The sequence below is a fragment of the Phyllobates terribilis genome, unplaced genomic scaffold (assembly GCF_046119375.1).
Source record: "Phyllobates terribilis strain yellow unplaced genomic scaffold, ASM4611937v1 Scaffold_10__3_contigs__length_209671492, whole genome shotgun sequence".
In the NCBI taxonomy this organism is placed as follows: domain Eukaryota; kingdom Metazoa; phylum Chordata; class Amphibia; order Anura; family Dendrobatidae; genus Phyllobates; species Phyllobates terribilis.
Window position 1 is genome coordinate 146,266,424 of NW_027362770.1, and position 14,443 is coordinate 146,280,866.

General features: G+C 47.1%; 1 protein-coding gene across 3 annotated transcripts in view; it reads right to left on the reverse strand.

Moving 5' to 3' along the window:
• Window positions 1-14,443, reverse strand: part of PWWP2A (PWWP domain containing 2A) — a 28,810-nt gene that overhangs the window by 8,266 nt on the left and 6,101 nt on the right. The window lies entirely within an intron of this gene.

Below are 14,443 nucleotides of genomic sequence, written 5' to 3' on the forward strand. Positions count from 1 at the left end.
ACGGGCCCCACATAGTCCTCCATACGGTGTAATGACCCGACATAGTCCTCCATACAGTACAACGGGCCCCACATAGTCCTCCATACAGTACAACAGGCCCCACATAGTCCTCCATACAGTACAACGGGCCCCACATAGTCCTCCATACAGTACAACGGGCCCCACATAGTCCTCCATACAGTATAATGACCCGACAGTCCTCCATACAGTATAATGACCCGACATAGTCCTCCATACAGTACAACGGGCCCCACATAGTCCTCCATACAGTGTAATGACCCGACATAGTCCTCCATACAGTATAATGACCCGACATAGTCCTCCATACAGTACAACGGGCCCCACATAGTCCTCCATACAGTACAACAGGCCCCACATAGTCCTCCATACAGTACAACGGGCCCCACATAGTCCTCCATACAGTACAACGGGCCCCACATAGTCCTCCATACAGTATAATGACCCGACAGTCCTCCATACAGTATAATGACCCGACATAGTCCTCCATACAGTACAACGGGCCCCACATAGTCCTCCATACAGTATAATGACCCCACATAGTCCTCCATACAGTATAATGGGCCCGCATAGTCCTCCATACAGTATAATGGCCCCGCATAAACCTTCATACAGTATAATGAGTCCCACATAGTCCTCCATACAGAATAATGGCCCCATATAGTCCTCCATACAGAATAATGGCCCCACATTAACCTTCATACAGTATGAGTCCCACATAGTCCTCTGTACAGTATAATGGGCCACATAGTTCTCCATACAGAATAATGGCCCCATATAGGGGTGGCTGTTTTGGTGTCACGTGCCAAATATAACCACCCTGCGGGCCAGAGTTTGACGTCTGTACTAGATCCATCGCTCTCGAGCATTCAGACATGCGCAGACCATCAGTTTATGTGGTAAATCAGCAGCAAAAACCTCAGAAGTGGCTGCAAATTTTGCAGAGGATTTTCCCTTCCTGAGTGGACGTATGATTACGGTCACGTAGGAAAATGGTCGTCATCACTGAATCTCTTTCATTTCACAAAGTAAACTGCACGGCGGTCATTTCTGACCATCGGTAATCCGTGCTGATTGAACAGGACAATGGAGCGGGCAGCAACCAGTCTACACGTGCTCTGTTCTGCTGGGAGTAGCATTTCGGGGGGTGTTGAATACCCCATTTTCCGAATGTACATTTGATGATGACCTTAAATGTCTTTAAAGGGGTTGTCCCCTTTCAGTGAATGGTTGTTCCTGAGCACAGTTTGGTATTTAAAAAAAAAACCTGTTCTCACCATCTCATGGTCCACCATTGAGTCTCTGCCGCTGCTCCTGGTGTCTTGCATTGGATGTGGCATTTCAACATCATGGCAGCCAACCAGTCAGTTCAGCGGCTCAGAGTTGTGCGTTCTGTCTACACTAGCAAAGCCGCTCAGCTCAAATGATCGGCTGGGGCACAGTCGGCGTATTGTCGGCACCGCTGCCAGAGCAGTGGAGAATCACTGGTGGACCAGAGGAACATGAGTACAGCGAAGGTTTGAGGTTTTTTTAACATTAAAATTGCATTTAAGGACAAAATTAAATGAAATGGGACAACCTCATTAATGCAACATTTTAAGTCTTCTAAAGAAGCTTATCGAAGAAAAAGTTTTCTGCAAGTTTCAGAGGCTGAAATAACAATTCTCGCAAGAGTCATAACTTTCTATAGCTATAGTTCAGGCGCTCGGTGCATCATTGCGTGGCCAAAGAATAAAACAATGTTTTTTCAGCAATGGAGCAACGGATTGCCTTATGTTTTAAAGACCTACCATACTGTTCGGACTACCGGCCGCACCTTTTAATCAGTGCTGATCCACAAGTGTTTTTCACGGATAGCACTTGTACTAGAGAATGCGGCCGTTCACATATCGGTGATTTTCCATGAAACTTTTGTTCCGCACAAAAACGCAGATATGTCCAATCTTGATCTGAGTGACAGATCAAAATGGGCAACGTAAGTCTACAGGTCTGTGAAAAAAAAAGACAATCACTTGGATGCCATCTGAATGTGGTCCGATTTTCATGTACTGTTAATAGGAGAAGGTGGAGAAACTCCCCCCCATATATGAGAAGGACTGATAAAACCCAAAAGCAAATCACTGATTAAACTTGGTCAGTTTTTCTCTTGTGTAAAAAAAAAATGGACGTCTGAATGTTCCCCAAGACAAAGCCTCAAGTTTAGATAGGAAAAAGATTTCATACTAGTTAAAGCTTCTCAGGTGATGGAAAGAAGTGAGTGTGTGGGGAGTGATATCTATACACAACACTGCTACACCCACACAGTGCCCTGCAACATCCCCACTTCCCACACACAGAGCTCCGCTACCCCCACACTTCCCACACACAGAGCTCCGCTACCCCCACACAGAGCTCCGCTACCCCCACACAGAGCTCCGCTACCCCCACACTTCCCACACACAGAGCTCCGCTACCCCCACACAGAGCTCCGCTACCCCCACACAGAGCTCCGCTACCCCCACACTTCCCACACACAGAGCTCTGCTACCCCCACACAGAGCTCCGCTACCCACACACAGAGCTCCGCTACCCACACACAGAGCTCCGCTACCCACACACAGAGCTCCGCTACCCCCACACAGAGCTCCGCTACCCCCACACTTCCCACACACAGAGCTCTGCTACCCCCACACAGAGCTCCGCTACCCCCACACTTCCCACACACAGAGCTCTGCTACCCCCACACAGAGCTCCGCTACCCCCACACTTCCCACACACAGAGCTCTGCTACCCCCACACAGAGCTCCGCTACCCCCACACTTCCCACACACAGAGCTCTGCTACCCCCACACAGAGCTCCGCTACCCCCACACTTCCCACACACAGAGCTCCGCTACCCCCACACTTCCCACACACAGAGCTCCGCTACCCCCACACAGAGCTCCGCTACCCCCACACAGAGCTCCGCTACCCCCACACAGAGCTCCGCTACCCCCACACTTCCCACACACAGAGCTCCGCTACCCCCACACAGAGCTCCACTACCCCCACACAGAGCTCCGCTACCCCCACACAGAGCTCCGCTACCCCCACACTTCCCACACACAGAGCTCTGCTACCCCCACACAGAGCTCCGCTACCCCCACACTTCCCACACAGAGCTCTGCTACCCCCACACAGAGCTCCGCTACCCACACACAGAGCTCCGCTACCCCCACACAGAGCTCCGCTACCCCCACACTTCCCACACACAGAGCTCCGCTACCCCCACACAGAGCTCCGCTACCCCCACACTTCCCACACACAGAGCTCTGCTACCCCCACACAGAGCTCCGCTACCCCCACACTTCCCACACACAGAGCTCTGCTACCCCCACACAGAGCTCCGCTACCCCCACACTTCCCACACACAGAGCTCGGCTACCCCCACACAGAGCTCCGCTACCCCCACACAGAGCTCCGCTACCCCCACACTTCCCACACACAGAGCTCTGCTACCCCCACACAGAGCTCCGCTACCCCCACACAGAGCTCCGCTACCCCCACACTTCCCACACACAGAGCTCCGCTACCCCCACACAGAGCTCCACTACCCCCACACAGAGCTCTGCTACCCCCACACTTCCCACACACAGAGCTCCGCTACCCCCACACAGAGCTCCGCTACCCCCACACTTCCCACACACAGAGCTCTGCTACCCCCACACAGAGCTCCGCTACCCCCACACTTCCCACACACAGAGCTCTGCTACCCCCACACAGAGCTCCGCTACCCCCACACTTCCCACACACAGAGCTCCGCTACCCCCACACAGAGCTCCGCTACCCCCACACTTCCCACACACAGAGCTCCGCTACCCCCACACAGAGCTCCGCTACCCCCACACTTCCCACACACAGAGCTCTGCTACCCCCACACAGAGCTCCGCTACCCCCACACTTCCCACACACAGAGCTCTGCTACCCCCACACAGAGCTCCGCTACCCCCACACTTCCCACACACAGAGCTCCGCTACCCCCACACAGAGCTCCGCTACCCCCACACAGAGCTCCGCTACCCCCACACTTCCCACACACAGAGCTCTGCTACCCCCACACAGAGCTCCGCTACCCCCACACTTCCCACACACAGAGCTCTGCTACCCCCACACAGAGCTCCGCTACCCCCACACTTCCCACACACAGAGCTCTGCTACCCCCACACAGAGCTCCGCTACCCCCACACAGAGCTCCGCTACCCCCACACTTCCCACACAATGCTCTGCTACAATCCCACTTCCCACACACAGCGCCCTGCTACTACTACACATCCAACACACAGAGCTTCGCTATCTCCACACACAGCGCTCAGCTACATCCACACTTCCCACACAGAACTCTGCTACATCCTCACACAATGTTCTACTACATCCAAATTTCCCACACAAAGCTGCTACAACCCCACTTCCCACACATAGCGCTCTGCTACATCCACACATCCCACACAGAACTCTGCTACATCCACACACAATGTTCTACTACATCCACATTTCCCACACAGCGCAGCTACAATCCAACTTCCCACACATAGCGCTCTGCTACACCCCCACATCCCACACCCAGCGCTCTGCTACATCCCCACTTCCCACACCAAGAGCGCGACTACATTCCCACACAGCACACTGTGCTACACCCCCACACAACGTTCTGCTACATCCACATTGCCCACACACAGCGCTCTGCTACACCCACCATGCCCCCCAGTGCACTGCTACACTCCCCCCAACATTTTGAACTTCCTTTCAGGCACGTGACTGATCACATGACATTAAAGGTCCTTCAACTAGTAAGGACCTTCGACACCCATGCAGCTTTAGTGATGCACTGGATCTGGTAACTTTCTTTCCTGCATAGATCAGTATTAGGCTGGAGGAGAGAATACTGCGCCGCTGCATAGTTCTCACAGTGATAGAGGAGAAAACTGACAGTGTCCTTCCCAATCATAGGAAGCCACCTTGGAGCTATAAGATGTACACTTATAGCAAGATTTTTTTCTTGACAAAGTGCGTATAATAGTCAAAAATATCCGGTACATGCACATAGCTGTCTGGGAGAAGGGAGGTGGAATGTGCTGGCAGACTCCATTTAAACCAACCAAGTGAATATAGTAATATCCTCTAGGCCGTGCCCTACAAACCCATCACCGGTCAGACACAACAGGTGCAAATGCCAGTACGTAAACAGCAATGAAATGACTAAAAAGCACTAGGCAAACACGAGGTACGCAGCGGACAAAATACATCATTTACATACTACACCTGCAAATCACTGTTAGAAAACCAGTGTGAATTTTTACCAAAATGTAATAAAATCACTAATTTCAATAAGCGGAAAAAATTAAATGGGAAAATGTATTAAGGACAGTTCCTCTGCAAATTACTCATTGCAGGGTAAGGCTCAATCTAAGTCGTAATCTTCCTGATAAGATCCCAAGCAGGTAGAATTGAGAAAAATGGTTTGCAGGATCCTGGCTCCGCGGCCACCTCTATAGACCATGGCCGCCAGATCAGAAACCCCTCCTACCTGCCCTCATCAGCGACGCCTCTCTTGATTAGTCAGACGTCTGCATGACTTCATCATAAAAGGGAACCAGGCGGGTAGGAGGAGGTTCAATGGGATCTGGTCTGGTGGCTACGGAGTACCAATGTGGCCGCTGGACTAGGGCAATAGATACATAGGGAATAAATGTTCGATCCCTGCGGCTATAAACACTACCCAGTTCCCCATCAAGACTTGTACAATCTCGATGCGACCACGCTTAGCTGTTTTCATTGTACCCGTAGAGACTTTGGCACATACTGGACCGGCCACTACATGATAAAAACAGGTAGGGATGAATAGAAAGGACTTCCAGGTTCTGTGGAGTCACATGATCCTCCGCAGCCAGTCAGCAGCCATGAAAAGGATAAATGTGACACTCCTCCAGCTCTGGACAGAATCAGTCTCCTTCCCCCTCTGACAGCAGACAATATAATCCTTTCTTGCTTTCCCTGTAAAATAAAAAGCCTTCTCAGCTATCCTGCCATGTAAAATACAAAGGACTTGCTCCTGCACTGACCAAAAGGACAGAAAGCCATTTCTTCTGCAGCGAGCAGGATCACTCTGCAGAAATCTGGCTGTTGTGAGTGACTGGGCATGTGCGACCATGTTGTGAGTGACTGAGCATGTGCGACCACCGGCACTACGCAATGTGTTAAGAATACCATGCAAGTACCTGTCAATCATGACCGGATCGTTTTTTCAAACGCATGCGAACTGAAAGCTTCCGACATTACCTTACCAATGGCAGGTCTCCCGTCTCAAACAACACCATCATAGGAGATCGTCAAATTCGGGTCACGAGACCCATACTCTGACCCGGACGCACATGTGTGAATCTGGACTTAATGCCATAAACAATTTTTTTTTTTTATCCATCGCTTTTGCACAGGAAAAATCTTTCCCCAAAATAATGACAACCCAGTTCCCGATACCCACAAGTGACCTTGGCATTTGGACACTTCTGAGTGTTCATAGGGGCTTTTTGTGTTTTTTCTTAAAGGAAATTTGACTTTTAGGATTAAAACTAAATACAAATGCCACAGTAAAAATGGTTTTCAATGAACAGGAAGATCTCACATTGTGAAGCCAAGAGTCAGTGACAAGAAGCGCCGCGTTCACAATGGAGTCATTCAGTCCAATTCCTAAAGGATCGGATGCAAAGTCAGATCCAACTCTTGGGGCAAAGATGGAAAAAAAATATACAAGAGGGCAATTCAGGTCACCCTGAATCCAAATATACATGTTAAGTGGACGGACCCTTGATTTATTACAGAACTGGATCTTTATCAAACAGGTCTATGAAGAGAAGAATAGTTTTGGACGAGTAGCCATATTCAATATACGGCTGGAAATGTGACGACAGTCGCGAATTCGAACCATGTATGTGGTCTACGTTCAGGCCCATAGTCTAATTTTACCAATATACATTCACTTCAATGCAGATTGAATAGAAGGTGGAAACTGTACATCACGCATGGACTACGTTATTGGAACGCTTTACAATTAAATGGAAGTCAATGGCAGACAAATGCAACCGTATGGGCACATCGGTGTATCAGCCAGAGCCATACATTAAGAGCGACAGTATGATTTGCCGTATGGGCGCAGTCGGGAGGTCTCCATATGTGAGACAGACAGCCAATCCTACCAGTGAGCTCAGACTACTTATTCCTAGTTTTACAAGGAGCTGGGGAATCTCACCGGACCGAGAATCTAAAGAAGGTATACCAGAAGTAGCTGGAAGTCCCACCGGGCCGAAAATCTGAAGAAGGTACACGACAAGTAGCTGAGAGTCTCACTGGACCTAGAAGCTAAGGAAGCTGGGAGTCTCACCAGACAGAGAATCTAAAGAAGGTACATAACATGGAGCTGGGAGTCCCACCGGACCTAGAATCTAAAGAAGGTACACGACAAAGCAAAATATATAAGAAAGGTAAGCAGCAGATGTGGATTCTCTGCTTTTAACGATAAGGTCTCATGATGCAGCCGAAAGCCAGTCACAAGCGGAGACAAATGCTTGCACAAGATTGAAAACTCGTATGCACATCTGTCCCAGCGGATGGACCTGGCAGTTAGCCACATTGTGGGCAGTATGGTGACTCGGTGGTTAGCGCTGTTGCTTTGAAGCGCTGCGGTCCGGGGTTTAAACTGTGCCGAAGACATCTGCAAGGAGTTTGTATGTGCTCACTGAGTTTGCGTTGGTTTCCTCCCATACTCCAAAGACATACTGTTAGGAAAACTAGATTGTGAGCTCCAATGGGGACAGCGATTATGTCAGGAATATGATGGCACCATATAGGCATAATAAATAATTGTGGGACGCTAACTGTAAAATAACAGTACTCCTTAAGTGACTGAAGACTGATTGTTTTGTGTTTTTATGCACTTGACTGCAATCCGCAGATCCAAAGACTTCAAGTCTCAGGTGGTCAGCTGTTAAGAGCCAGGGATATTTAGGGGCGACTAAATGGCAGCCATTTAACCGGAGTGATTTCCTATAGAGGGTACGGAGCAGGATAGCCTCCTCTATGATGCATATATGCACTATAGGACACGTGGAGAAGAACTGTCTTTATGTGACAACTCTAAAAAGGTTAATGTGACATTCACGTCTTAAAGCTCTGGACAAACAATATAATCCTTTCTTGCTTTCCTTGCAGAAAAAAAGCCTTCTCAGCTACGTCGCCATGCTACAACAGTCTTCACAGACAGTCATTTCTCCTGCCTAGAGGATCACTCTATAGAGACCGAAACACAAAAATATCCATGTAGGAGGCCTTGTGGCTACAGTTCGCCTGTTACCTGGACTGTGGACACCAGGGCACATGTAGGGAGGTTTTTTTTTTTAGGACACGAGAGCCTTGGAAGATCCACTAAAACTAAAAAGTTTGTTCACTACTGCAGAAATCATTCTTAAATGCTTCATTGGCACAAATGAAAACACACACATCTGGCTCCAGCTATTTCGGCACACTTCTGGCGGTCACATGGCATTGTTATGTCACGTGAGAGCTACAGCCTATTCGTGGCCGCAGATTGGCTGCAGGGTTCACCCTTACGTCAGACAGAACTGTGGATGCACAGTGCCAACACCGCTGGAAAGGCACCAGTCTGGGAGGCAAGTATGCAATTTTTTATTTTATTTTGGGAACTGTAGCATTTAAGATACGCAATGCTGATCACACACAACATTTCCTACACGTTTTAACATCCAAAATTACAGTAGTGGTACGTCCACACAGGGCAGAATATTCTGCAGTGGAAAAATCCACATCGGCAAGTTCTGCACCAAAAAGTTTTTTGGCCTCTTTTTGCTGGAGATTTACAGCAGAATATCACATTTTGTATTGCAATGGGTAAAATCCATCATTGCAGGAGGCCATGTGTACAGAGATGTGTAAGTGACCAGTGAAGAGTTGCACTGAAAGCGATGAAGATGGGCAAGCGCTGTGTCCATCAGTCCCATATACTTGCATGGACTTGCATGGGAACCCTGTTCTCATGACTGGCGGGGGACACAGCAGCAAGACTCCCACACTTATCACCTGTGTCATGAATAGATCATTTGTGATACTTTATCGGATATGTCCTAGCTTTACTTTACTTAGTTCATTGTCTTAAACTCTAGGAGAACCATGGAGACAGACTATAGATCAGCTTCAACCCAACACTGACCGCTGCCCCAACGTGCCAACCAGAAGGCATATAGTAGCTTATGAACGTACAATACTGTGGGTCACTGTGTCCTTCGGAAATGGGTGATCTTGCTTTTTTTGGCCTGAATGGAGCTGTATTATAAAAGACTCGGAAATTGCAAAATCTCAAAAGACAAAGAGCCAAAGAAACAGTGCTCAAACAGAGAGGGTCCCTCACCGAAAGCTTCAAAAGGTCTTTAAAAATATACTCCGACCCAGCGATAACAGATCTTCTCCTATCGTCTTGGATTCTATACACGCAACGTTCATCTAAGAGGTTATAGGTTTAGTTTTTTATTGGCTAAATAGGATTTTTTTTTTCAATAGATTGTGCAAATAAAGCCTCCAAATGCATAAAAGGGAACCTGACATCTGATTCAAGCAGCATGATTGAAGCCAGGTATACTTCCGATCCGAAGATCCAAGGAGAGTGCGCAGTGGCGCTGGGAAGAGACGGCCAGAGGTGTCGGACTAGTCTAGTCTCTGGTCATAGCCCTCGGCCGGATATTTAAAGTATATTTTCTCTGAAAACACCAGAGCGTTTTAGAGAAATATCTACCGGGTTCTTTTTAAAGTCGGGTGAAAGTAACGATCTCAGCCAACCACCTTTGTACGGAGGCCTCATGATTCCCATCTGAGAGGTCAGGAGAGCGAAGGATTGGTCATGTTGACTTTCAAGACCTGATCATTTTGTTTCCCTGGGAGATAAGCCACCGCCAGCAGCATAAGGACTCCCCTCACCCTACACAGGACACTCACAATCAGCCAAAAATGCAAGTGTATGGGTAGGATGGAGAGAGAACGGTCTACCAGATGAGCTATTGGCATCCTAAAGAAAGCTTATCATCCTCTTCCATTCTTTTTCCTCTTAAAAGGGAACTATCAGGACAAAATGACTGTTCAAACAAAGCACAGGTACTCGGTACAGTCATGGTGTAGCCGAACTGTCCAGTGCACATAGCCACCTACTTGTTTTCCATCTACCTCCTGGATCACAACCAGTTCGTTTAGGTGCCTCTGTCAGTGCCTGACAGCAGCATCTAAATGGTTAACTAGCAGCAATCTACATACATAGTTTATAAGGCCGAAAAAAGACAAGCGTCCATCCAGTTCAGCCTATTTCTTGTGCACTGCAGCTATTCCGCAGCGTTGATCCAGGGGGAAGGCAAAAAAAACCCATGCGGTATAGGCCAATTTACATCATTGAGGAAAAATTCACTTCCCGACTCCAATCTGGCAGTCAGATTAAATCCCTGCATTAATTAACTATCACTAAGCATAAGATGTAATTTTATTGTTCTCAAGAAAGGCGTCCAGGCCTCTCTTGAACTCATTAAGTGAGTAGGACATCACCACTTCCTCTCCCAGAGAGTTCCAGAGTCTCACGGCTCTGACCGTAAAGAATCCCCTTCTATGCTGGTGCAGGAACCTCCTTTCCTCCAGACGCATAGTGTGCCCCCTCGTCTTTGTCACCATCCTTGGTATAAACAGGTCATGGGAGAGATCTCTGTACTGCCCCCTGATGTATTTATACATGTTTATGAGGTCTCCCCTAAGCCTTCTCTTTTCCAATGTAAATAGGCCTAATTTTGACAACCTTTCTGGGTATTCTAGTCCCTCCATTCCCTTTATTACCTTAGTCGCCCTCCTTTGTACCCTCTCTAGCTCCAATATGTCTTTCCTGAGCACCGGAGCCCAGAGCTGTGCACAATATTCTAAGTGCGGCCTTACCAGCGCTTTATACAGAGGAAGAACAATGTTCTCATCATATTCCCCTATTCCTCTTCTGATGCATGCCATGACTATTTGCCTTCGCAGCTGCTGCCTGACACTGGGCACTCCAATTTAATTTGCTGTTAACCAAGACGCCCAGGTCCTTCTCCATGTCAGATTTCCCCAACGGTTTCCCATTTAATATGTATGGGTGACTGCTGTTTTTCTTTCCCATGTGCATGACCTTACATTTATCGGCATTGAACCCCATTTGCCATTTTTTGGCCCAACTCCCCGATTTATCTAAATCCTCCTGTAGCTGTGCCCTATCCTCATCTGTATTAACTACTTTACAAAGTTTAGTATCATCTGCAAATATTGCTATTTTACTATGCAACCCTTCCACTAGATCATTAATAAATATATTAAATAATCTGAGCTAGCTCAGGTAGCTGTTGTGGGGTGTGTAACACAGCCAGCATCTGCTCGGTATGGAGCAGGCACAGCCCCTTAGCCCGCTCCATATATGAGAACCTTGTGACAGTTCACAGTCAGTCAGTGTGCACAATGGTAAGGTACACGCTCCGATCCTGGATGGTCCGCATACAGATTATACTTGACACAGGACACCTTTTACTCTGTCGACACGTCATCGATGCAGTGTGAGACGGGGGCTGGCAGACTGCCGACCTTGTGAACGCTGTCCTGTTCAAAGGGACGAACAGGATGTGGACCCCCTAAAATAAAGGAGGGAACTTACAAATCAGGTAATCTTCAAAAATGTAAAAAAAAAAAAAAAAAAAAAAAAGTGTATAATTTGCTATCTTAAAGGGGGTTGTCCAGTGAGAACAAGTTATCACTTATCCAAAGGAAAGATGACCACTTACTGATGAAAGGGTGTCCGACCGCTAAGTGTTACACACCTGCCCCGGTCCGTTAAGATTTTCTTGTGCCCCACATCGGGCTTTACACTGTGTTCCAAATTATTATGCAAATAATATTTTCTCAGATTTTCCCAAATTACCTATATGAATTGCAGTCATTGTAATTTTCCAGTCAAATAACTATTAGAGTACAATTGAAAGGTTTTTGTACAAACTGCCTATGATAACAGTATATTTAAAAAAAAAACACTCAAACTGCACTCAAAATGCATGTTCCAAATTATTATGCACAGCAGAGTTTTCAACCTTTTCATTTTAATAAAGAACAAAAAAAATGGTCATTTTTGAAATTATAAGCATTAGCAGGTTATTACAAACTGAAATCAAACAGTTTTCAACTCAAAACTTTATTCTAGGTGATGTTACATTTGCACATAGGACCCCTTGTTCGAAAGGAGCTTCTGAACGCTCTCGTCCATTGAATTTGTCAGGTTTTGGATGGTTTCTGCTTCAATTGTTTTGCATGAGGACAGAATACCCTCCCAGAGCTGTTGCTTAGATGTGAACTGCCTCCCGCCATCATAGACACTCCTTTTGATGATGCTCCAGAGGTTCTCAATGGGGTTGAGGTCAGGGGAGCATGGGGGCCACACCATAAGTTTGTCCCCTTTTATGCCCATAGCAGCCAGAGATGCAGATGTGTTATGTGCAGCATGAGACGGGGCATTATCATGCATGAAATGATCTCGATGGTCCAGATGGATGGAGTGGAGGATGGCTGGTTGATGGACACCCCATGCAAACACGGCGCTAACAAGGAGGAGGTGGAGTAATGTTTTGGGCTGGAATCATGGGGAGAGAGATTGTCGGCCCTTTTAGGATCCCTAAAGGGGTAAAGATGAACTCCATAATGTATGTTGAGTTTCTCAAACAGCACTTCCTTCCATGGTTCAAGAAGAAGAACCGTGCATTCCACAGCAAGATCATTTTCATGCATGATAATGCCCCGTCTCATGCTGCACATAACACATCTGCATCTCTGGCTGCTATGGGCATAAAAGGGGACAAACTTATGGTGTGGCCCCCATGCTCCCCTGACCTCAACCCCATTGAGAACCTCTGGAGCATCATCAAAAGGAGTGTCTATGATGGCGGGAGGCAGTTCACATCTAAGCAACAGCTCTGGGAGGGTATTCTGTCCTCATGCAAAACAATTGAAGCAGAAACCATCCAAAACCTGACAAATTCAATGGACGAGAGAGTTCAGAAGCTCCTTTCGAACAAGGGGTCCTATGTGCAAATGTAACATCACCTAGAATAAAGTTTTGAGTTGAAAACTGTTTGATTTCAGTTTCTAATAACCTGCTAATGCTTATAAATTTCAAAAATTACCATTTTTTTGTTCTTTATTAAAATGAAAAAGGTTGAAAACTCTGCTGTGCATAATAATTTGGAACATGCATTTTGAGTGCAGTTTGAGTTTTTTATTTTTTTTTTAAAATATACTGTTATCATAAGCAGTTTGTACAAAAACCTTTCAATTGTACTCTAATAGTTATTTGACTGGAAAATTACAATGACTGCAATTCATATAGGTAATTTGGGAAAATCTGAGAAAATATTATTTGCATAATAATTTGGAACACAGTGTACAAGTAGCCTGTCGTGCTCCCATGTGTTGTATTTCCTAGGCCTATGTAAGGCCTTCCAAGACATACACCTGAGTCTTAACATTGAATTAAGACTCTCTAGTAACTCTTTTGTATGTCTGTGCACAGCTCCTGTCCCCAGGCTCCAGGCAGTCTCCTGGACTGGCCGGCAGCTTCCATATTCCGTATTCAGACTATGTAGTCACTCCGGAGATCTGTCTGCTACCTATGATGCGTGTCCGGCAGTTTTCAGGACATCTCCGAGCCACCTGCTGCTTCCATGTTATTTTGTTACTCCGGGGTATTGTCTGCTAAATATCTGCTGTCTCCAGGACCCCATTTAAAACTTTGCTTGCCTCTACGTGTCCGCCTGTGGATCCCAGGACCTCTCCTGTCCACTTGCGGCTTCCAGGAACCCTTTAAACCTTAGTTTGCCACCTCTGCTATTTGTTTCCCGCCTGCTGCACTGATGCCTGTGTGCCAACCCAGTCCTTAGGCTTAGAGGATCCACCTCACCTGTGTGCCTGCTTTCTGTAACAGCGAGACCCACCGTGATCGGCAGAATGGGGAATTTTTATCAATTTTATTCCAGCTGATCGAATGCCAGACCGCCGCTCCATTTATTCTCTGAGGGGCTGCTGGAAAAAGCTGAGAGCAGTGCCTGTCTGCCCCATAGGGAATGAATGGAGCAGCAGTCAAGCATCAGGGGATAAAAGTGCCCTACTCTGAAATTGGTGCAGATCTGAGAGGTCGGACCCCCACCAATCAACAAGTTATCATCTATCCCTTGGATAGGGGACAACTGATTTCACCAGACAACTGCTTTAAGCGTATTTAAAGGGAACCTGTCAGACTAATGCTGCCCGAAACCATGGGCAGCACGAATAAGAGACAGGCTCCATCATTACAAATATCTGTTTTACT